This window comes from Felis catus, chromosome C1 (assembly GCF_018350175.1).
Source record: "Felis catus isolate Fca126 chromosome C1, F.catus_Fca126_mat1.0, whole genome shotgun sequence".
Classification (NCBI taxonomy): domain Eukaryota; kingdom Metazoa; phylum Chordata; class Mammalia; order Carnivora; family Felidae; genus Felis; species Felis catus.
The window spans coordinates 68,490,948-68,513,651 of NC_058375.1; the positions used below are offsets into that span (position 1 = coordinate 68,490,948).

A 22,704-nucleotide genomic window follows, 5' to 3' on the forward strand; every position below is an offset into this window, starting at 1 on the left:
GTCAGTCCATCTGGGGTGGGGCTCCAGATTCTGCATTTCTTACAAGCTCCCAGGTGATCTGGGTCTAGAGCCCACACTTTGAGTCACAAGGCCTATGCGAATATTAATGGTTTCAGTTGTCTATGGGGGTGTTTTGTGTGTGAACATGCTGTTACTTCGGGATGGGAAGTTTTAACAGTGAGTGTAAGAAAGAAAAATCACATGATACCGTGAGATTAGAAGACCCAGCTTTTAGATTTACCATTGTTAAGATTCTTGTTTCAGATGTGTCCCAGACAAACAGCCTTCCATACCTATTCCTTCTCTGTATGAATCCGATATCAGTGATGTCACCAGGTCTTATCCTTGAATTGGGCTCTCAAGTGTTGCTTCAACAGCCTTCTAAAATCTTACGGATTTCTAAGATACATATTAGAGCCAGTGGAAGACTAAACGTCTCCTGGTGCAGAAAAGAAATTTTGATTAGATTTAAACAGCTGTCATCTCTGAAATTTCCCTCTCTAAATCATCTTCTGCTTTCAACAAGCTCTTACATGTTGCTTTCTTGGTTGGATGCTGCGATTGGTACACCTCTAACTATTCATGTTAACTGGGACCTGTGACATGGAGCTGATATATATTTTAGAACATCTTCACCAGCTTAAAAAGGCACTTGGCTTAGAGAAATTTACTCTGGTATCTTCTTTGCCACAATAACTCTATTTCCTTGGATTAAACAAAATTCAATTATACGAAGTAGGGCAATGATGTCACAGGTCGCACTGCTGAAAGCAGGCTTGAAACTATCACAGACAGATAGCTTTCGTTTGACTTAGAGGAAATGCGATCTAAAGCACGTATGTTTTCAGAAGCAGCTTAATCTCAATCATCAAGGTCCCTGGGCTTATGAGAAATGGCAATTTAAAATGTTGACATTAACGAAGATTACGTAATGGAAAATTGACTAATGTTTTAAGGATAAATCTATTTCTAGATTGTGTTATTCTGCATTTTTAAAATAAAATGTGAAATATTCTGCTGGGTAGTGGACCAAACCTCCCCCTGAGAATTTATAGATTATTAACTGAAATGGCAGTTTTCTTGTTAGTCATGATCAAAGCGATTTGGGAATGTCTAAAAACATGTGAAAGTTGATTACACATTTTATTACTGGCACCACATTGACTGGCCACCCATATGATGGAGCAATTGTGACTGTGGATTAGTTCCAACTAGCCTCAGGGAAAGAGCACACTGAGTTGAGACCTTTAGAAAGCATTTATTTGCTTGCCTCATTTAATCAAGTGACTTTTATAATTTTCCAGCTTTTACCCTTATTTATTTCACATAATGAGAAAGAAAAAATAAATATCTTATTTCTGGCATTTACACAAAAGATATCCACCATTTAAAATGTCATTTCAAGACACAAATACCTATCTTTTTCAAGAAATTTATCTGTTTTGTTGTTCAATGAGACAAAACATGCTTAAACACAAGAATTCTACTTGATCTTAAAGTAACCAATATTTGTCTTCAGAGTCATACTTACCTCTCAAAATCCTATCCATTTTGGAAGACCAGGAAAATCCCTTCTCTTCCAGGAAATCTGTATTCCTCTAGTCAGAATTACTCTCTCACTCTCCTATACTCTGGCAGCAGAATTATGCACATTTACGAATAAGTCCTTTATATAATCTTTATGGAGTGCAACTAGATAGTTTGGTACTAGAAGGTGAGCTCCTGGGAAACAGAAATAATTATTCATTACTTATTTTTTATTTAATGTATTTAATTCATTTAAATTTAAGTGTAATGCATTTGTTTAAGTGTATGTTTGTTGTTATTTTTCCAAAAGAGCATAACCCCAGTGCTTTCTCATAATAAACATATGTTGTACAATGCTCGAATTGAAACTTCCTGATTGTCAATGACTGTAGATGAGTGAATTGTGGATGAATTAATTAAGATCACCAAATCATCATATTGACTTTTTAAGAAATAACCTATGGTAAATGATTATTATAAAGTATTAGAGCCCTGGCAATACGTCAAAATTTAACATTTGAACACAATTTGGATAAAATAAAATCACATTTTAAAATATGTTTTGTGTCTTTAATATGGAAATTTTAAAATTTAACGTTGTTTTATTTTTAAAAATTCAGGGAGCATTTACCTCTCATAAATAAGTAAATAAATAAATAAATAAATAAATAAATAAATAAATAAATAAATAAAATCATGTATATATAATGCATAGCTCATAGGATTTCTATTGCTGTTATTTCAAGATACTCCATTTGTATTCAAAATACTATCTGTAGTTTACAAAACAGTGTGCCACTCAAACTAACACATAAATAAACAACACATCCAGTGATCATTTCTGTATACTGTTCACTATTGTAGGAAACTAAATAAGACAGGCCACTAGAGAATCAGAGCCAACATTAATGCTTAACCCCTGGCTCACGTTTTAATTTTTCATTTATTGCAATAAAATATATAGATTTATGTATTTTCTTTTCTGCTTTCCTTTTTCTTTTAATGGGTGACCCTGGCAACTTTTCCATTTTCCTTATTTTTAGAAGATTGTTAACAAGTCCACAGGCATCAAGAAAATATACTCTCTGGAGTATTAGAACTCAAGAAATAACATAATGACAATCTACTCCTCCAGTTCAGAGAACCCCTTTACAGTGGCATTAAGAGGCCTTCAGATGAAAAAATACATAAATTAGTCATTTAAATTCAGGCACTGAAGTGAGAAAAACTTGGGTTTACCAACCAGTTCTACCACTTGCTAGTTGAATGACCTTGAGAAAGATATTTCATCTCCTTTAGATTCAGTTCCTTAATAAGGAACAATGGAGATGATAACAAGGCCTACCTACCCTGGGTTGGTTGGAGGATTCTAATCCATGTAAAGAACTTACCACTGTGCCTGGCAGAGAGCCCATCCTGAAACTGACGTTGCATGGGGCCATGGAAAGATCTCTTCCTGAGAGCCAGACCTTGCCATCCATCAGCTAGTCAGGCACGTGAGCTTGTGAGCCTGTTTGTCTCCTCACCAAGTGTTTCTGTTTTTGTTTACTCCAAGCAAAAGGAGTTACCAGATTGTAGCAATTAGAAGAGAAAGTGAGACCCCTCAAAGTCAGAGAAAGAAAATCAAAGCAAAGACTTAGTCACTAAATCTTCCAGAAGGAAAGAGAAAGAGGAGCTAAAGCTTGATGGATTACATTCTGAATTCAGTTTCTTAAAAAGGAATTTTTTTGTGGTAAGGGACAATGGAAAGATACCAAGTTACAATACAAACCCAAGGGCAAGCCTCATGGAAATCAAAGACAGTGACACTACAGGCACATTGTAGAATAAGGGAATGTTTGAAAAGAGAGGGCTCTGTATTTACCATTTTGCTTGATCTACATATCAAAAGCATCCTCCAACTGTATATAGAAGATCCTGGCAGGAAAATGTTTCATATGAAAAATAAAAAATAAAATAAAATAAAAAAGAAAGAAAGAAGAAAGTGCTGGAGGCCATGTCATTTTTTTTTCATCGTATTCTCTTTCACAGATTTCGGGCCAGGTGCGAGTAGCTCATGCAAAGGAATACCTTCCCAATCACCACAAAAGCAAAAGAAGATACTGGAAAATACAGCATCCTCCGTACTTAAAATGAGATAACCTAACTGAGAACTAGAAATGATCAGGGAAAATTAAGTGGCTACTGCATGAAAAAGCACACCTTATTTTTTTCCATCTAATAAACTATTATGTAACAAGTAAAAGCCCACTGTGCTTGCTAGGAAAAAAGAAACTTTTGCTCAGCTAACTATAGAAATATTTTTATTTGATAATATATTTTCCTAAGTTCTTTTGAATCAGTAATATGGAAATACTGAAAGTCAAATCTCCAATGAGTTGAAATCAAGTGATTAGCTATTTGAAAACCTATTATTCTACCCATGCATTAGGCCTTATCTATATAGCAGAACGCTTTACAGCAAAAACAAAAACAAAAACAAAACAAAACTTAGCTAAGAGATGTCAATTTTTTTTTTACTACAAACCAGTTAATAGGAGTTTAAACTTATTTTCTGGTATGTTGTTGTTTAGCAGCAAAAAAAAAAATCTAAAAATTTTTAAGAATTAAAAAAAATAAAATAAAATAGTTCGGTTTTAGAAAAAAGAAATGATTTCACTCAATATGAAAGGCTCAAATTTGTCATAACACTCATTAGTCAAATGTGTGATTTACTTTGATTCAAAATTAATTTCAGGGTTTTCACAGGGAAATTTCATTAATGCTACTTACACAATTATTACACTTACAGAAATGTGTGGAGAATACACTGGCTTTTATGACTCCGATTCTAATCCTGACGCGACTGTGTTCCAGTTGTGATACTAGACAACTGTCTCACCCTTCCTGAGTTCCATAAAAAATAATGATAAAACTCCCTATTGTTTATGTCCCATTGTTACTGGGAGATTTGAATAAACTAACATATGGAAATGACTCATTACAGTTCCTGAAATATTTGAAGAGGAGGAACTGTTAACACCCTTTCTCCATAAGAGCACCACCATTGAGACAACTGTTCAACTTGACCTTCCTCTCCCACATTAGTTGTTATCAGTTGTATTAGTCATCAAGTCCTTCATTTCTACCTCCTAAATATCTCTCGATTATACCTTTTTCATCTTCCCTTCCACTTCCCAAGTAAATCCCCTCATTCATTTCCTTATGCCTTGACTAAAATAACGACCATGTAATTCACTCTTACCTATAGACTCAACCACTGCCAACCCATTCTTTATGCAGAATTCTTTCTAGTAGAATAAATATAATTATATTATTTTCTGCTTAAAACTATGACTTCCTGATGCCCATAAATAGAATTTAATTTCCCTAGAGTGAATTAAAAAAGGCATTTACAATTAGTTAGTTCAACATCATCTTCTATTTATCACATACTCTATGTAATAAGGCCACTACACTATCCTTTTCCATGGACTTCTATCTTTGCACTCACTGTTCCCCTTACCTATGATGTATTTCCCACCCTCTGACGGTGGACAACTATTCATCTTTAAGACACAGCTGAAATGTCATCTCCCACTTGTCGCCTTCCCAGAGCACACAGGAAGAATTTATCATTCCTGTAGGACTTATTTCCATTATACCACACCATATTTTATTAATTGCTTGTTTACATGTCTGTCTCTACACTAGACCATGAGCTCCACTGCACAGCACAGAGCTAAGAATGTGGTAGATAATATTTGATAAATATTAACTGAATTAATGATTGAAGACAATAATAAAAAAAAATTGATGTTACAATAGGTCTGCCCATGAACTAAAGTCCCAAATTTGCAAGTGCCTTTTTATTTTTACTATATATTTGTAGCTTCTGTCCACACAGAAGTGGAATTGAGATCAGTATTTAGGGAAGTCAAAAAAAAACCAAAACACCTTTTGAGTCAATTATATTGATGTTACAAGCAAATGTATCTTTAGCCTAAATTGTCTCAAGTTTAAATGTCTCAATTTAGTCTGCTTGTTTAGACACAGCATGAACACAGAGGTATTTTTGTTTTTCTTAGAAAAATACAAATTTTAGATAGCCTATTCTCTGCCTTTGCGTGCAGGCACAAAGGGAAGTGGGATGTGCGTGCAACAGCAAACTGACGTTTACATATGGATTCATGGCTGAGTCTCAAAGAGTTCTCATTCAGCACACTTTGCACTCTGGTTCCCCTTTCTACAAAAAAAGAAAAAAAAACGTACCTCTGCCCTGAAGTAAGTTGGTCTGAATAGTGACCCTTAATTTCTCTAGTCACCCAGGTTGCAAATTAATGAGGGGTTGCCAGTGTGTGACCACACTCCCCAGCAGCTGAGTATTCGAGTGATGGGCACTGGCCTGCCTTGAGGTTTTGAGTCCTGAAGTGCTGAAGGATGGAGGTCAGCACTGTGGAGTCTTAAAGCTGGTGGCGGCAGCAGCTCAGCCCCAGTAGAGGCGATTTTCCGGGAGAATGGTCAACCATTCTGCAGCATGGGCAGAATTCAAAGTTCCAAGGACCAGTGGCCACCATCGATTTGGGCTGAAAGTCTAGGCTTCAAACCTTGGTGTGGAAACAATGCTTACCTTGTGCTGAGATGAAAAACCATCCTTATCAACAATGGAGACAACAAATGTGTCTGGCAACCTTTTTCTTGGATCCGCACTGTTGGTGTCATTAAATTCATGAGTTTTCTAGTGTTCCTTCTGTACAGGGAGCTTCTATACTTTTTAATATTGTATAATTTTGTTCTGTTGGGTGAGGGTCTGAGTTCTTTAAGCCGCAAACTTAATTCTTCCCCAAACTGGTATTCTCCATGCAATTACCATAAACCAATATTGCAATCAAGGATAGTCTTTAAAAAAATAAAAAGTACCTCTATCTTTAGGATGCTGTGGATTTTAATGAGAAGATTCGATGGCATCTTTCTTTCTTTCTTTCTTTCTTTCTTTCTTTCTTTCTTTCTTTCTCTTTCTTTCTTCTTTCTTTCTTTCTTTCTTTCTTTCTTTCTTTCTTTCTTTCTTTCTTTCTTTCTTTCTTTCTTTCTTTCTTTCTTTCTTTCTTTTTTTCCTCTCCTCCTTTCCTCTCTTTCTCTTTCTCTCTCTCTCCCTTCCTCACTCCCCCTTCCTGTCTTCCTTCTTTTCCTTCCATCCTCCCCTCCCATCCTCCCCCTCTCTCCCTCACCCTTCCTTCCTTCCTTCCTTCCTTCCTTCCTTCCTTCCTTCCTTCCTTCCGTCAAGACAATAAGATAGAAAAGTAAAATGCCAAGGTGTACAACAAGAGGAGTCCAGCTATAGTAATTAACTTCATTTTAGTGCCCAGCATAGTGCTGACAGTGAATAAATGTTCCTTGCTGGTGATGAAATGCTAAACATGAGAACCTGTGTTTCTGGTTCTACACTGTCTTAAAGCTGCTATTATTCAGCATTTATTAGATACCCACAGAGTATGAGGCATAAACATGACAAGTAGAAAACACACAGTCCCTAACCTCTAAATTACAAAAGACAGATGCACAGGAAAGTAGGTGGATCTTGAAATTGTTTCCAAACGGCTATTTGTAGGAGGATTTAGAGAGTAGGAAAACCAAAGGGAGGCAGGGTGGGGTGGACAGGACAGAGTGTTAGGAAATGGGAGGAGGAAGAGGAGTTAGTGTTTTCGTAAAAGGAGCAGGGTAGGAAGTCAGACCAATTTCCAGAAGCATAAGAGTAAACAGGAGAGATCCACTGGTGATACTGAAGAACCCAAGGGAACAAGGAGGGGAGAGGGTTTTTCTCTCGGCTCCCCATGTCCTCTTTGCTAGTAGGGACACTTCCTCTAGCTTCTCTGATCGGCAATACGAGAAAAAGCATGATTATTTTAAAGTAAGACACTCCCATGCTAAATGAATGGTCTTGTCTTTACTAGCCTCAGTTTCCTCATCTTCAAAATGGAACAATAATACTTCAAAGAATTCACCTAAGAAGATGAAGCATGTAAATGCCCCATACTGGTGCCTTGTACCTCCTTTAGGAAGCAAATCCAGAGTTCTTGGAAACTTTGGCTAGTGTTCTAATCTCTGATCCCAATTTCCTGCTTTTTTTTTTCTTTCTCCTGTGTGTCAAAAGGGGTAAGATATCTTTTAGAAAAGAAGATGAAATTTAAACAAGCAATATTGGTTAGTAAATATGTAGACAGGATTTATGTTAATGCTAAGGCTTCATTTCTAACTGAATTTTGGGCCGGTGAGATTTTTAACCTAGTTAGTAATTTCTTTTAGCAGTCAGAGACCAAAAAAATCACAGTGGGAACCTTGTAAAATGGCTCTTGGGGCCCTCAAGGGCATTCTCTCAGTCTTTTCATCAACAGAGCTGGTCTATATCGTAAGTCTTATTTATAAGGAGGCTTTCAGGCAATTTCACACTGCTTTTCTCTGATGCAGCCCCAAAAACATGTAAACCCAAGGGATTAGTAGCGACTTAAAGGGAAAATAGTGTAAAGTTACACCACGAACTGAGGCGGTGCAGCTGCCTTGATGCACTGTTCCCTTGGGCTCCTACAGTGAATGAAACTTATCTAAGTGGCCCAGTCCACTCCCACGCTGCCAGACCCGCGGCCCTTTGTTACAATGTGCACGAGAATTGCTCCATCTCAGGGGGCAGCCGAGTCTGTAATGACCTGCATTGTAGAAGCACACAGGAGTTCACTATCTAGGAATGAAGACTTAAATCTCCTTTTATATTTCTCTGTTGACAGTTGTAAGCAGGGTGTGTAGTAAACAAAATGTTTATTCTGGCAGCGTTGCTTTCATAGGCAGTTCAGATACATTTATCGAATAGGGCAGCAGTCTGAAATGGAAATGAAATGGGAAGATCAGCTGAGGACCATGGAGAAGTCTTGAAAACGACTGACTATTCCCCAAATGCAACCATCATGAGGCTGGCATACTTACACTGATGATCTCATCCAACCAATAATTAATAAGTGTGAATTAGGCTAATGAAATCAGATAGAGTAACGAAAGGCAGCCTCCTACTTGTTAGCATTGCTATTTTCTTCATTATTTAACCTCTAACAGAAACTGAATCTGCTGCTCCAGGTCTAATTGAGCCTATTTGACTTCGAAACAACTTTTTAAAAACTGTTCCAAAGAGCCTTTACGAAGGTATATAATTGTGACCATATTAAGAATCTATAGGACACATGCAACATCAGGAACATGGTTCAAATCAGAACAACTGTAGGCATTTCCTGCTCCTTTGATAAGACTAAATTGCAAGTAAAGTAAATGATGAAGAGGGATTTTCTTTGAAGGCAAGGATTTTTAAAAGTCAGAGACACTCCATCCCCCAAATGACAGCTTCTTTAATTTTTGACACGCACAATTTAGTAAATAATTAAACTATAACCTTATCTCTCTCTCTGAGGGTAAGCACCATAGTATGATCTGGAAAAGTAATGGAGATCAAAACTGAGCTCTTTGGCCTACAAGGCGGAGTCATGAAGACTCGACCTGGAAATGAAACGGGGAGATCACCTTCTGTGATGGGAATGTATGTGCTGCCACCGTATCCTCAATCTGCAAGAAAAGGGTGACTGTGAGTCTGATGTGATGTGGTTTCGATCTGAGGCTTCTCGTCCAAAGAAAGCTTGAGAATCTGCAAAACGAATCACGGGCAAAAGAAGCGTGTGCTTCCCATTCTTCTTCCCCTTAAGCGGCGTGCGGATAAGGGGCGCCCCGTGCAAACTGGAAGTGTTTGCAGACCGTTCCAGTGACTTCACTTTTTCTCATGTCTTCCGTTTGAGCACAAAAGTGCCACAAAAGAGACAGGAAGTATGCATTTGTGACTAAGGGGTTAAACCCAGCAGGATGTGTGATAAAATTACAGTATATTTCCTATTTGATAATATTGGATCTATTTTGAGGTTACTTATCAGTTGGTTATTGTGCTAATAATTGCCATTAAAATTAATACTACATTTTGGGAATTAGGCAAAGAGCTAACACGTTTGCTTTTACACAGAGCTTTCCAAAAGCAATCTGGGTAACTTGTTTCTGGAATGCAGCTGTGTAAGTTTTCATTAACATCTTGCAGGTGGAGCCTAATTTTAGTTCAGCCTTGAGAAGGGGGAATTGTTTTCCTCATGATAGGCTCAGCACCACAACAGCAGCAAAGCAGGTGGGGCTTCACCAAGCACTTGTTTACTTTCCTGTTTTTAAAAAACAGATGATTCATGTCTTTAATCATACAGTTTCTACTTGATTTTAACATGTCTTTAACAGAATAGTCTGGAGTACATTTGACCTATAGTTACTCAAATGTGAAACAAAAGCAATGAAATGGAAAATGATAAGAAAATGAGCACTGAATCCTAAATATAGTGGAGGAGAAGCCAGTGAATGGAGTGAAGTAAAATTTAGAAATACATCTGTTTGGCTACAAAAGCATTTCAAAATGCAACCTTCCAGATTCTAGTTTGGCAATTTGAAGTTGGCTCAGTTAGAAAGTTCAGTTTTTTCCCCCCTGCCATTGAGAGGAGGAGACTATTAGGGAAAGGAAGCAGTTGCTGAGAAGAGGGGAGATGTGGGGTCACAAAGGGCAACTGAGATGTGGATTGTTTTCTCTTCCAAGTTTCCCCCTCCCCCTGCCTTTGCATCTCAGGGAAGGACTGGTAATCAGCTTAAATTTTAGGTCCTTAGGTCCGAAGAAGAAACACTGTAAGGAATCAGAGAGTGATTAATGACAGTAATTTCTCTTTTAATTTGTTTAGGAAATATCTTAAGCTGTATGTTAGACTTCCAAGGCACAGACCCCATACCTTTGCTTTGTTTCATGTGTCCGAGCACAGTGAACCTACTGTGTGTGTTTCCTTGCATATTAGGACAGTGCAGTAGGGCCGTAATACTGCTGCGTCTCCCAGGTCCTCTGGCTTAAACAAGTGCCTTTGAATTCTTCTGCCCTGTGGGGTGTGCAAGAAAATTCCATTACCTCCACAGAGAGGGGGCAGCTTCACGAGCTTCTTTCTTTCTATTCAGTCTCTTGGAATGGATGGAATTTGTGATTATGTCATATAGAAGTCTATTGTTCTGAACCTTAAAATAAAACTTTTTTTTTTTTCTTAAAAGCCCTCTTCTGGACCCTGAAGGTCACCGTTCAAGAGCTTTACCTTTATAAAAGTTTTCAACCTGGGATACAGGTTTGTCCATGAATAAGCTTCAGAGTACTCATGAACAGAGTTTCTTGTGTTTTTTTTTTCTTTAGTAAATTTTTTGAATGTGCATTTTTGTCTCAGGAGATAGTCCGCAGCTTTTTTTGGATTCCCAAAAAGAACTTATAACCCCCAAAATCTTAAGAACTATTGCCTTATACAGAATATTTTCAAATAAATAGAAATATTTAATATAAAGGAAACACAGCAGTTTACTTGGGCTAATGATTTTAATGAAAATAGAGTACTTGTCAGCCCTCCTCATATAATGAATCTCAGTCTGAATCAGAACTAAGCTCACACTGTAAGTCTGCCTAGTTCCTTTCCCTGGGATATCATCATTCTTTCCTTATCTTTAACCTGTAACTCTGCTAAATGAGCATCTAAAAGGCTCTTAAAATTTTAAGATGTGCTTCTTTATTCAACATATATTTGTTAAGAGCCTATTACATTTAAGGTACTTCTATTTTTTTTTAATTTTTGTTAATGTTTATTTATTATTGAGAGACAGAGAGACACAGAGCGTGAGCAGGAGAGGGGTAGAGAGAGGGGAAGACACAGAATCTGAAGTAGGTCTCAGGCTCTGAGCTGTCAGCACAGAGCCCGACATGTGGCTCGAACTCAAAAACCACGAGATCATGACCTGAGCCAAAGTTAGTCAGTTAACCAACTGAGCCACCCAGGCGCCCCATTTAAGGTACTTCCAGATTTCAGAAATATCCAAGTATCCCTCTTTAAGAAGTTCCGGGGGGATGGGGAGGCCATGCCTGGGTAGCTCAGTAGGTTAAGCTTAGGACTCTTGGTTTCAGCTCAGGTCATGATCTCACAGTTCATGGGGTCAAGCTCTGTACTGACAGTGTGGAGCCCACTTGGGATTGTCTCTCTCCCTCCCTCCCCCTCTCTCTCTCTGCCCCTCCCCAGCTTGTGCTCTCTCTCTCTCAAAATAAATTGGAAAAAAAAACAAAAGTCCCTGGACCTCTGGCCAAGACAATCTACTAAGAAAAGAAATTCAACCAACTGATATGTTTCTAACAAGGGAAAACATGTGAGGCTTCAGATTTTCAAAGCATGTTGTATATCCTCCTTTTGAGATATAAACACAAGGGCTAAAAACAAATGACTGTGACCCTTTGACAAGAACCATACCACACCCAAACCTGTTTGTTCTGCCACCGCATTCCGCCCACTTGCAGATTTGGCTGGAGAGGGGTGCGCGTGGGTGACAGAACGCAGGGATGGAACTTTAGATGTGGCTCCCATGAGTGGAATGGGAGGAAGGGTCATCAAAAGGCAAGAAAGAACCAGCTTGTTTGAGATTTAGGCTGAGACACTATGTTTGACTGATTTGATCTTACAGATTCCCTAAAGCTCCATCAGAATGTGATTTTACAACTCTCTTGAGGATAGTCCCACCGGAGATTGCAGGGTGCCCTTCCAATTTCTCGATAAGACCCAATCTTTGGATGAGATCTAGCTGTTACTGTTTCTTCCATTCCCCGACATCTGAGACTCTTCTCACTCTGTCCCAAATTTTTCTTTGTTTCCAACTGATTCCCAGGAGTAGGAAGACAAAGAAAATGGGAAATGAGTTGATATGGAGAGGAATGGAGTTCTTCTAATTCTCTCTCACTATGACCCAGACTACCAATAACAAATGCCATAGATTTGATCTTCTCAATATTCCATTTGCTTTTAGCCTCATTCCTAATGTAAAATTCAGTGCCCAGCTTCTATTCATCATGAAATCCAGGACTATCTTGGAGAGGATGAAATGGAGTTGCAGCCCTATTTCCAGAAACTATAAAAGGTTGTTTGGACTATCTATACAGAAGGCTTAGTTTTTGAACATTCCTAGTTAAAAATCATAGAATTGGCAAGCTGCCGTCCTCATTTCTAGGTTTTTCATTTCTTTGTAAATTTTTCCTACACTCCTCTCTAGGCAAACCTACACTTTTCCTGCTGAGATTCCTTAAGTCATAGAGTAAAATGTCACCTACAGGAAACATGTGATTCATTTCACTCTTGCTGGTAGGTACATTCAGAATTCTCCTTCAAGTGGGTTATTTCCCGTTTTTTAATCTAAACCTTACTGTGCTGCCTGCAGTGGAAGCCTCAACCACAGCCGCTGAAATAAAGTCTTTAGAGAAACACTTACAGGAGACCTGGTTGTTCTGGTGCTGCTTCTGAAGAAGTCCCAATCAGCAGCAGGGTAAAATTTATGGGATGCTTATGAGATTTTTGGTTTCTTAAAAGGGCACACATGCCGCAGAGAATCTGAACATATTCTATGAAAATTGTACAGACGTCTCAACCAGCACAAGGACATGCACAGAAAATTTGAGAGGTCACCGTCTGGCAGGACCACACTCAAATCATCGTAGACAAATGAGATAAATCCTGTTTAAAGACTTAAAACGAAAGAGGGGCGCCTGGGTGGCGCAGTCGGTTAAGCGTCCGACTTCAGCCAGGTCACGATCTCGCCGTCCGGGAGTTCGAGCCCCGCGTCGGGCTCCGGGCTGATGGCTCGGAGCCTGGAGCCTGTTTCCGATTCTGTGTCTCCCTCTCTCTCTGCCCCTCCCCGTTCATGCTCTGTCTCTCTCTGTCCCAAAAATAAATAAACGTTGAAAAAAAAATTTTTTTAAATTTAAAGACTTAAAACGAAAGAAAGTGACTCTGTAACTTCAACTGGGGAGCCCTGCCCATATCTGAGTGTTATCTTTAGTTCTAGGATCCGTCTTTAGCATTTATTGGTACCAGCCCTGCTTGGTTTTTATTTATTTATTTTTTTAGCCTACAAGTTGGGTAAGGATAAACAAAACTTTGGCCAAAAACTCTGTAAGTACATGAGGATCTCTACTTTGTAGAAAAGAAATAATAATTTAAAAATAGAGAATATTTTGATAGCTCATACCAATATGTGTGGGTAATGTCTACTCTTAGTTTTCTTTTTTTAGATTTTTGATTATCCAGAGTTCTATAGGCTGAGACGAAATGGCTTGCATGTAGGTATTATAATCAAATTGAAGGACATATTTTATTTTTCTGTTTTTTTAATGTTTATTTATTTTTGAGAGAGAGGAAGAGAGGGAGTACGCACGTGCACAAGTGGGGGAGGGGCAGAGAGAGAGAGAGAGAGAGAGAGAGAGAGAGAGAGAGAGAGAGAGAGACAGGATCCAAAGAGGGCTGTGTACTGACAGCAAAGAGGGCTCAAACTCAGGAACCATGAGCTCATGACCTGAACCGAAGTCAGAGGCTTAACTGACTGAGCCACCCAGGTGTCCCAGGACATATTTTAAAAGTGTTTATTATACTCCCCCTACTGCTGAAGGAAGAGCTGATACTCCATTAACTTGGATCAGGTGGGACGACCCAGGTACTCACCAATCTTCACCCAGCAGTCCACAGTGTTGGATCCACTCCTTTGATGCCAGGCTATGGTGGCCTGGTGTGCCATGCTCCCTTGTAGATTACTCTTAGGTTAAAATAAAGATGGGGAAGAGTAAGTGAGACACAAATTGGCTTGTTAGGAAAATGAGAATTGGTGGCATCATCATCATCATAATAATATAAGTGATATTTTCATTGCTATAGCACATTATAATTTTCCAAGTATTTATCTGCAAGGTGATTTGACCTTTCTAATCATCTTTTGAGGAATATAGAGCAAGTATTATTAACTCGTTTCATAGAATAGGAAATTTAAGTCAGGGGTTGTAGAGTGGTAACAGGCATTGTTTTTGCCAGTATAATATTTAATAAAACATTAAATTAGTTGTCCATACTTCCAAAATCAAAGATTTCACATTAAAAAACCAGTATCTGACTTATCTAGGATAGTTGAGAGTTCTGCCACCACTGAACAATCCTGGGCCCATGTGCTCCATGACAACATAGTACACTATTTCCTGTTGCCTTATTTCCAGTCTCCTTACTCCTTCGGCTTTACTCATCAGGCCTTTCTAGGCATATGATTTTTGCACCCATAATGTAGAAAAACTTTTATAAGGCCATGTCTTGAAGCCATGACGGAGGGAGGCCTCAAGTGCAGCTCTACTGCTGCATTTTTTAAATCACAAAATGTTCACACTGGGACTGTCTGGCCACCGCCACCTTCTCTCCTCTACTCCGAGAACCTTCTGTTCCACTGAACTTCTCACACTTACACAAGAGGCCAGTGCCCCCACGACCCCATGTGGTTGGTGCTCTTCCTTATGTTTTTCATACTGCCTGCTTGCCACTCTCCCTCTCCCTACTTTATTCTAGTGTTCCACTCAAAGATCTCCTGTTCTCTGTTCTCTACAGCCATCTCAGAGCCCACCCGCAGCTTCCCACCTCTCTCCATCTCATTATTTATTCAGCCTCTCATTTATTCAATAAGCATCCGATGAGTAGATTAAAAAAGGAAAGAGTAGTAGTATGCCAATGCACTAGTCCATACTTGACTTCCTCTTCTTCCCAGGTCTATGTTGCGGTGAAAACATTACAGTTTCCTTCTCTGTTTCAACTGTGGCTCCGTTCACTTAATAATAAAGATTTTGGGAAGAATGATATTGAGCCACATCTATCACACGCACTGTGTTCGAATTTGGGCAACCTCTCTTCGAGGTGGGCCAACATAAAGCTTGTCGATTCAGTATTTTTAATATATTTATCAAGGACGCTCCTTGCTTGAGCAGAGTAACTCATGTTTCCTTACCACTTTAGTAAACGGGGAAAACATTAATTCAAACTGTGGAGAAGGCAGTATTCTGCTTTCCCCCAGCAGGAGACAAATTGGTGCCCGGCAGGGAAAATTATGTGTCGAAAAATAATGCAGAAGAGATAAGGGCTAGCCCCAGTTATTGATTCATTACACAGATATTTTTTAACAGCTATTGTGTTTCAACACCAAGCTAGGCCCTGCAGATAAGTAGATATGTAAGTAAATACGAGCCGTGGATCTTATGGGTGTATACAGGCATCTGAACAGGGTATAGGGGATACAAAGGAGACAGCAGTCAATGAAATCAACAAAATCCATAAATAAGTTGATCCTTGAGCTGCACCCCAACAGATACAGTATATTTTGCATTCACTTTGAATAGGATATTAAGGACTGGTTAGTATTATGAAATAACTTGGGAAGATGGACTTTTCCTTCATGAAGATGTACAGCATATGAAAAACACTTAAGAATATAGCGGGTACATAAAGAAAGTGCACAGTAGATGCAGAATAAATATACAGTATACAGTCTCCACACGCTACTAGAGTTTCAGGTCTGGTTCAATTACTTGCTAAAAATGTGACCTCGGACAAGTTGCTTAACATCTCTGTGCTTCATTTGCTCCCTCTTTTAAAAGGAGATGATAATGTTACCTACTTTATAAATCGTGGCAATAAGTGAGATAACGTATGTAAAATGTTTAGCACAATACCTGGCACATGGTAATAAAAAAGTTAGCTATTAGAATTATTAGAATGTGATATAGTATAAGCCCATATAATACGTTGCTTTGAAATAGCCAGCATCAAAGAAAAGATCATATATTTCAAAGCTCTTATTAATGAAAACTTAGATAATTAAAACAAAAAAAGAAATCGAATATCTAATATGCCTTGCATCATTTATGTTTCAGTTTTACATTTTATTCTCACTCATCTTAGTTAATGAAACCAGACCAGGTCTCATAATTGCCCTTCTGCAACTAACTGTTCAGTATTCAGTTTCTTGAATTTTTCAGCAAGGTTCATCTTCCAGCTGTAATGCATTAGCATAATACTACTGTGCTGATGCCTCCAATACTGCCTATTTCCAAAGAGATACATTCTCAGCAACAAATTTTTACTTTTAAACTGATTAAAAATTGCGAGTCTTTCTTTTTCTTTGTTACATACCCACACATATATCTATACATCTTTTTTCGTAATATAGTATATTAATTATTTTATACTCCCCATCAGAATTATTATTAAACATATTATTTTATTAAGAATATTTTACGAATATTAAAATAACATATAAATGTACACACACAATGTTCTTCTGAGAAAAAAACTGTCTTAAAAAGCCTTTATTTCCTCCCAATTCTTTGGTTATTCCCATTTAATTCAGACTAAACTGAGGCTTGAGTCTTGTCTAGATAGAGTAAAATAACATTTAAAAGGTTTTTCACATTGGAGGGCTCAACATTTTCTTTTTTTTAGTTTTTTTTTTATTGAAAAATTTTTTTTTAACATTTACCTATCATTGAGAGACAGAGAGAGACAGAGCATGAGCATGGGAGGGGCAGGGGGAGGGGGAGACACAGAATCCAAAGCAGACTCTAGGCTCTGAGCTGTCAGCTCTGGTAGAGCCTGATGCCGAGGTCAAACCCACAAACTGCAAGATCATGACCTGAGCCTAAGCCAGACACTTAACTGACTGAGCCACCCAGGTGCCCCTAGGTTTATTTATTTTTATTTATTTTGAGAGAGAGAGAGAGAGCACGCGAGTGCACAAGCAGGGGAGGGCAGAGAGAGAAGGAGAGAGAGAATCCCAAGCAGGCTCCGCACTGTCAGCACAGAGCCTGATGCGCGGCTGGATCTCAGGAACCATGAGATCATGGCCTGAGCAAAAATCAAGAGTTGGATGCTTAGCCAACAGGAGTCACCTAGGCGCCCCATCTACATTCTCTTGATAACATACTTTCCTTTCATTCTGTGCTTACCTACCAGAAACAATCTTAGGCCTTTCTATGTAGTAAAAAATATATACTATTCTATGAAAGAATTAATTCAGCTTTTAAAAATACAGTGTAATAATGGGATGCCTCGGTGGCTCAGTTGGTTAAGTGACCTCCTTCAGCTCAGGTCATGATCTTATGATTCGGGAGTTCGAGCCCTATATCTGGCTCTCTGGCTCACTGCTGTCAGTGCAGAGTCCACTTCAGATCCTCTCTCCCCTTCTCTCTCTGCCCCTCCCCTGCTAGTGTGTGCGTGCTTTCTCAAAAATAAACATGAAAAAAAAAACCCACAGTGTAATAAAAGTACAATTAAGGAAAGTTATATCGGTAGAATATTATAAGAGATCAGGGCTTTATTATTTTCTAATATCCACTCAAACTGAAATAATAAACATTACCAAATAGAGGCTCTTCCCTCTTTCAAAGGCATTTTTTATTTTACAAAATTGGGATGATCTCCTACCTGGAAGCAAAGTACCCTGTCCTGTATTATCGCTTCCATATCACCTCTTGGGCTAGCACAGGAAAGGTTGAGATTTGCGTGAGAGCAGCTTCAGAATTGCTTCCCTGTGTTCCTCCGTTGTGTTCCAGGCCCTCTGCCATGCTCTTGGGCAGCACCTGGCACCATTGCCCTTTTTGTATCTTTTCCCTTCTTCTCATGTCCAAGTCTTATGTCCCAGACTGATACATTGTTCATTATTTATTATAGAGAAATCGAGCCTTCCCTTTATCCAGTGTTGCCCATCAGGTTATGCCCAGAAGGACCTTGACTTTCTCAACTCGAGCGTCTCATCCAGATTTATCTGTTGTTGTTTTTTTTCCCTTAACAAAAGAACCATTCATGTGTGATAGAAGTGTTGCTCCTGCCAAAAAGGCAAGTAATAGTGGTCTTCTTTCTTTTTTATAAAACAAGATTATAAGGTTTCTTTTCCTCTCCATTATGTTGATTTAAAAAAAAAAATATTAAAAAGTGTGTTCTATGTGTAAAACTGGGTGCAGAACAATTCAATCTTTACTTTCAATAACTCACATTACAGGAAATGAATCCCAGGAATCTGAAGCAGATAGCTACATACATATGTTTTGGTGTCCTCAGGATAGAAAGAACTTCACATGTGTTCATGGAATCTCTGCCAATTATTTCTGAGGTATTTGGAGAATGAGGCGGAATCAAGAAAACTGAAGATGAGGCGGCACCTGGGTGGCTCAGTCAGTTAAACATCAGACTCTTGATTTCAGCTCAGGTCATGATGAGATCACGTTCCAAGTGTGGCTCTGCACTAACAGTGCTGAGCCCGCTTGGTACTCTCTCTCCACCTCTCTCTCTGCCTCTCCACCCTGCGCATGCACACACACACACACACACACACACACACACACACACACACACACTGTCTCTCTCTCAAAATAAATAAATAAATAAACATTAAAAAAAAATACAAATGCCTGGGTGGCTCAGTCAGTTCAGCATCCAACTCTTGAGTTTGGCTCAGGTCATGATCTCATGGTTTGTGGGTTTGAGCCCCACATTGGGCTCTATCCTCACAGTGCAGAGTCTGCTTGGGATTCTCTCTCTCTCTCTCTCTCTCTCTCTCTCTCTTTTTCTCTCTCTCTCCACCCCTTCCTTGCTCATACTCGTGCTCTCTCTCTCTCTCTCTCTCTCTCTCTGTCTCTTTCAAAAGAAATAAATACACTTAAAAGAAACAAAAATATATATAAATTATTAAAAATAAATAAACAAAAGAAAACTGAATATGAGTCTATGGTAATCTGATTTTATTTCAGAGGAAATAAAGGTTCTGAGAACGGGAAACCAACGATTTTGACATCAGTCCCTAGCAAAATTTGGACAAAATTATCAAAGTAAAAATGAACATTTTGAGAAAATGTTAGCGACTGTTAAGGATCATTATGAGTTCACTAAGAACAAAGTAGCCCTAGGTAAACTAAATTACTTTTACCCTTGAAAAAAAAAAGGATAACTTAATTTTGGCAAGTCTTTTAATCAAAAGACTCATATATTCCTAGAAGATAAGTTGGAGCTACTTTACAGTGTAGTTAAAAAGTTTCCAAAAATGGCAGCATTAACTCTTTAAGAGTGATTAGGAATGAATTTTGGAGTCAGAGCTTTGGTGGTTCAAACTGAAATTTGTCAGCTATGTAAATTTGGGCAAATTGCATAAACTTCCTGAAGCTTATTATCCTCAACTGTAATGAAGGATTAAAACTATCTGTGCCACAAAGATGATGTGCTTCTTAAATGATATAATGTATATGAAATGCTTTTTACCTATCTTTAAATAAGTACTCAATAAAAATGATAGATATTATATTTTATTCTCATTAGCTAAGCGTGATTGAGTATTGTCAATCTAAAAATAGATCTCTGAGAATTGTACCATCACTTATTTATTTATTTATTTATTTAGGCCAATGATTTGAAAGAAAACATGGAAGGCATAATAATTATATTGACAGTCCCCTGGCTATGCTGTGAGCTTTTTCAGGAAAGTGACCATGGCTCATGGCTTTGGGTACTGTCACTGCCTGACATAGTGCCTGACCCATAATAGCCACACAGATGTCTTTCCAAGAATGATACAAAATAAAATATGGTAACTAAGACATTGGATAACAAAATCAGGATTCAAAAATGCCACAAATAATTACAACAATGGGCCAGTACCAAAAATGAGCTCTAATATCGATGAATATAAAGTCCACTATTTCCATGCAAAGAACATGTTGCAAGAGACTGGACCAGACAGAATTTGGTGTGAAAAATATTTAGACATTTTAGTTTTGTAAAAGTTCAACAACTAACAATATGCTAATGATACCAACCTCTCCTCAGAGTGCATTTCCTGCCTTCATAAAACTCTAAATTATTAGAAATAGAGTACAGAACAAGGCAGGCATCAGTACCCACGTACTTTGCATAATTAGACCACTTCTCAAGTAATGCATTCAGTTCTGCTGCCACATTTAGAAGAGACATGGACAAACTGGAATCTATCCAATATGGTGAGAAACCTTAAAAGCCATCTCATATTAGAATGATTAAAGGAATGTTCAGACTGAAAAAAGAGTAGACTTAGGGAAAAATGATAGCCATTTTTCAAATAGTTGAATAACTTTCATGTGGAATAGGGATTAAATTTATCCTCAAAGTTTCATGAGGCTTCAGAAAAAAATCATACCAAAGAATAGACAATTCAGGGAGATATTGGTCAAAAATGAGGAAGATCTCTATCTAAAATCAGAATGGATTGTCTTAGACTTAGTAATGCATTCTCTTCAAAATCATTTAATTTCATTGTATTTAGAAAATGTTACCATTCACATTTATATGCAAACCTTGTATAAGCCCTGTATAAAAAGGAACTCCTCCAGAATCTGGTTAGTTACATCACTTACAGTGTCCATATACACACTTCTAAATGTACGACTAAATATTTACTTAGCAACACTCTATTCAATATCATTATGTACATGTCAGTTTTGTGCTAGCTGTTGGGCAAGTTGAGGAAAAGACAATATTATATAAGGAATTTTTGCTTTGGGTAGGATATCGGGCCAAACTTTGATATTTGAGTTTACATCAACCCCCTTCCCCTTCAAAAAAGAAGAGTTTGCTTGATTTAAATGTCAGTGAAAAAATTAATATCCCACCACTTCCAGAGTACATTGATAAAATGGGTAGAAAATGTAAGTCAAAGACACGCCATTTACATGTATTTAGCTCCATTATTTTCTAAACTTTGTTCTGATCACGTTGTACTTACAATGATTAATAAAACAAATAACTTGGCATGTTTCAAAAATCTTATCTTACCACTTGCAAACTTGAATTCCATTTATACATATACCTATAAAGAGATATATAGTTTATCAACTTTTTTAAATACCACCATTAATAAAAAAAAAAATTGAGTACCAACTGTCTACTAGTCCCTAAGGTGTGAAAGATCCCCTTTTCTTAAGAAGTTTACAGAACATTTCTCCTATTATCGTTCTCCCATAAGAAGAACTAAAAGAATCATAACTACCAGATGTATTTGATTTGCTATCAAAAAGTTTAAGAGCAAAAAGTTACAACATATTCAGTCATGTTCATTTTAATTGTTTGGGGAACTCCAATTTCCTTTGCCTTTTGTTTTCCAAGTGCTTGCTTTCAAAAAAAAAAGGTTAAAATATAGTAATTCTCTATGCTTATAAAAGCTATATTTTTAGGGAATGAACATGAAAACAAATCTATTTTTGTTCCATGGTTAATGAGAAGAGGATGGTTTCTAAAAAGGACACAAACAGAAAGCAGTAGAACTGCCTCGTCCTGCTCAGTGCAGCCCAATCCTGATTCAGCAAATAGGTATTTGCCAGTAGCAATGAGCATTGTGTACTACAATGACGATGCTGCTTAACTTGATACTGTTCCCACACCTCTGTTAGTCGAACCCAGTGCGTGGGTAACTCATGAAGTCACTGGGTACCTGAGCGAAATTTTGAAAGCAATGGAGGTTATGAGGGTTTAGGGACAGGTGGAACTGGCTACATGATCACAGCCACTCCCACCTCTTAAACTGCACTTGGCAACGAAATTCATGCCAATATGACACCTGTCTGCGTAGGAAATTCATGACGAGACAGAAGGGCAGGCTTCGGATCACAATAATAGTGACTGTGATCTCCCCAGAAGCCTCTCCGGGAAAAACTCAATACTCCTTCCTCACTTGTACGCCAACTGGAATTTGAAGGGAGCTTGCTAACTGAGGTTCTGTGTGGACCCAGAAGTACAACTGATAAGGTAAGGGCAATTATCTCTTGGTTTGATCACTAGAGATTGATTATAAAGGGTTTCCCTGCTCCATCTTCCCGTTCAAATGTAGATTACTGGGGCAATCTTCTTGGCAGTGTATTTCAGGGTCTTGAACTTGAGAGATAGAACTGTTTGGTGCCTGCTCTAAAAAAGAGACATCCAGCCCCTGCTATAGTTAACTGTGCAGTTTCTGGCTAATGGGATACAGAGAAATGAGGACGATCGTGAGCAGTGGTTGAGTGTTAAGGAGTGATTTCAGAGGAATGTGTCAAAGCAGCTCATCTCCCGGGGCCCCACATGACAATGCTTTTTAGTAGCCACCTGTATTCAGAGATTTAAATTTATGAAAAGAGAATCATAATGATATCTTAATTGCTCTAAGGATGTCTTTTCAAGGGAATTGTCACAGATACAGTTCCTTCAGAGGAACTGAGAAACCAAAGGG

At 38.2% G+C, this 22,704-nt stretch overlaps 1 protein-coding gene and 1 long non-coding RNA gene across 2 annotated transcripts in view; one reads left to right on the forward strand and one right to left on the reverse strand.

The window, feature by feature from the left end:
* The window catches only part of LOC111561759, a 167,129-nt gene extending 160,606 nt beyond the window's left edge, over window positions 1-6,523 (reverse strand). The window contains exons 1-3 of the long non-coding RNA XR_006584427.1: window positions 2,919-6,523; window positions 1,532-1,722; window positions 294-439 (exon numbers count right to left, since the gene is read on the reverse strand). This is a non-coding gene — a long non-coding RNA (uncharacterized LOC111561759). The remainder of the gene's footprint in view (window positions 1-293; window positions 440-1,531; window positions 1,723-2,918) is intronic.
* Window positions 1-22,704, forward strand: part of ADGRL2 (adhesion G protein-coupled receptor L2) — a 623,946-nt gene that overhangs the window by 327,618 nt on the left and 273,624 nt on the right. The window lies entirely within an intron of this gene.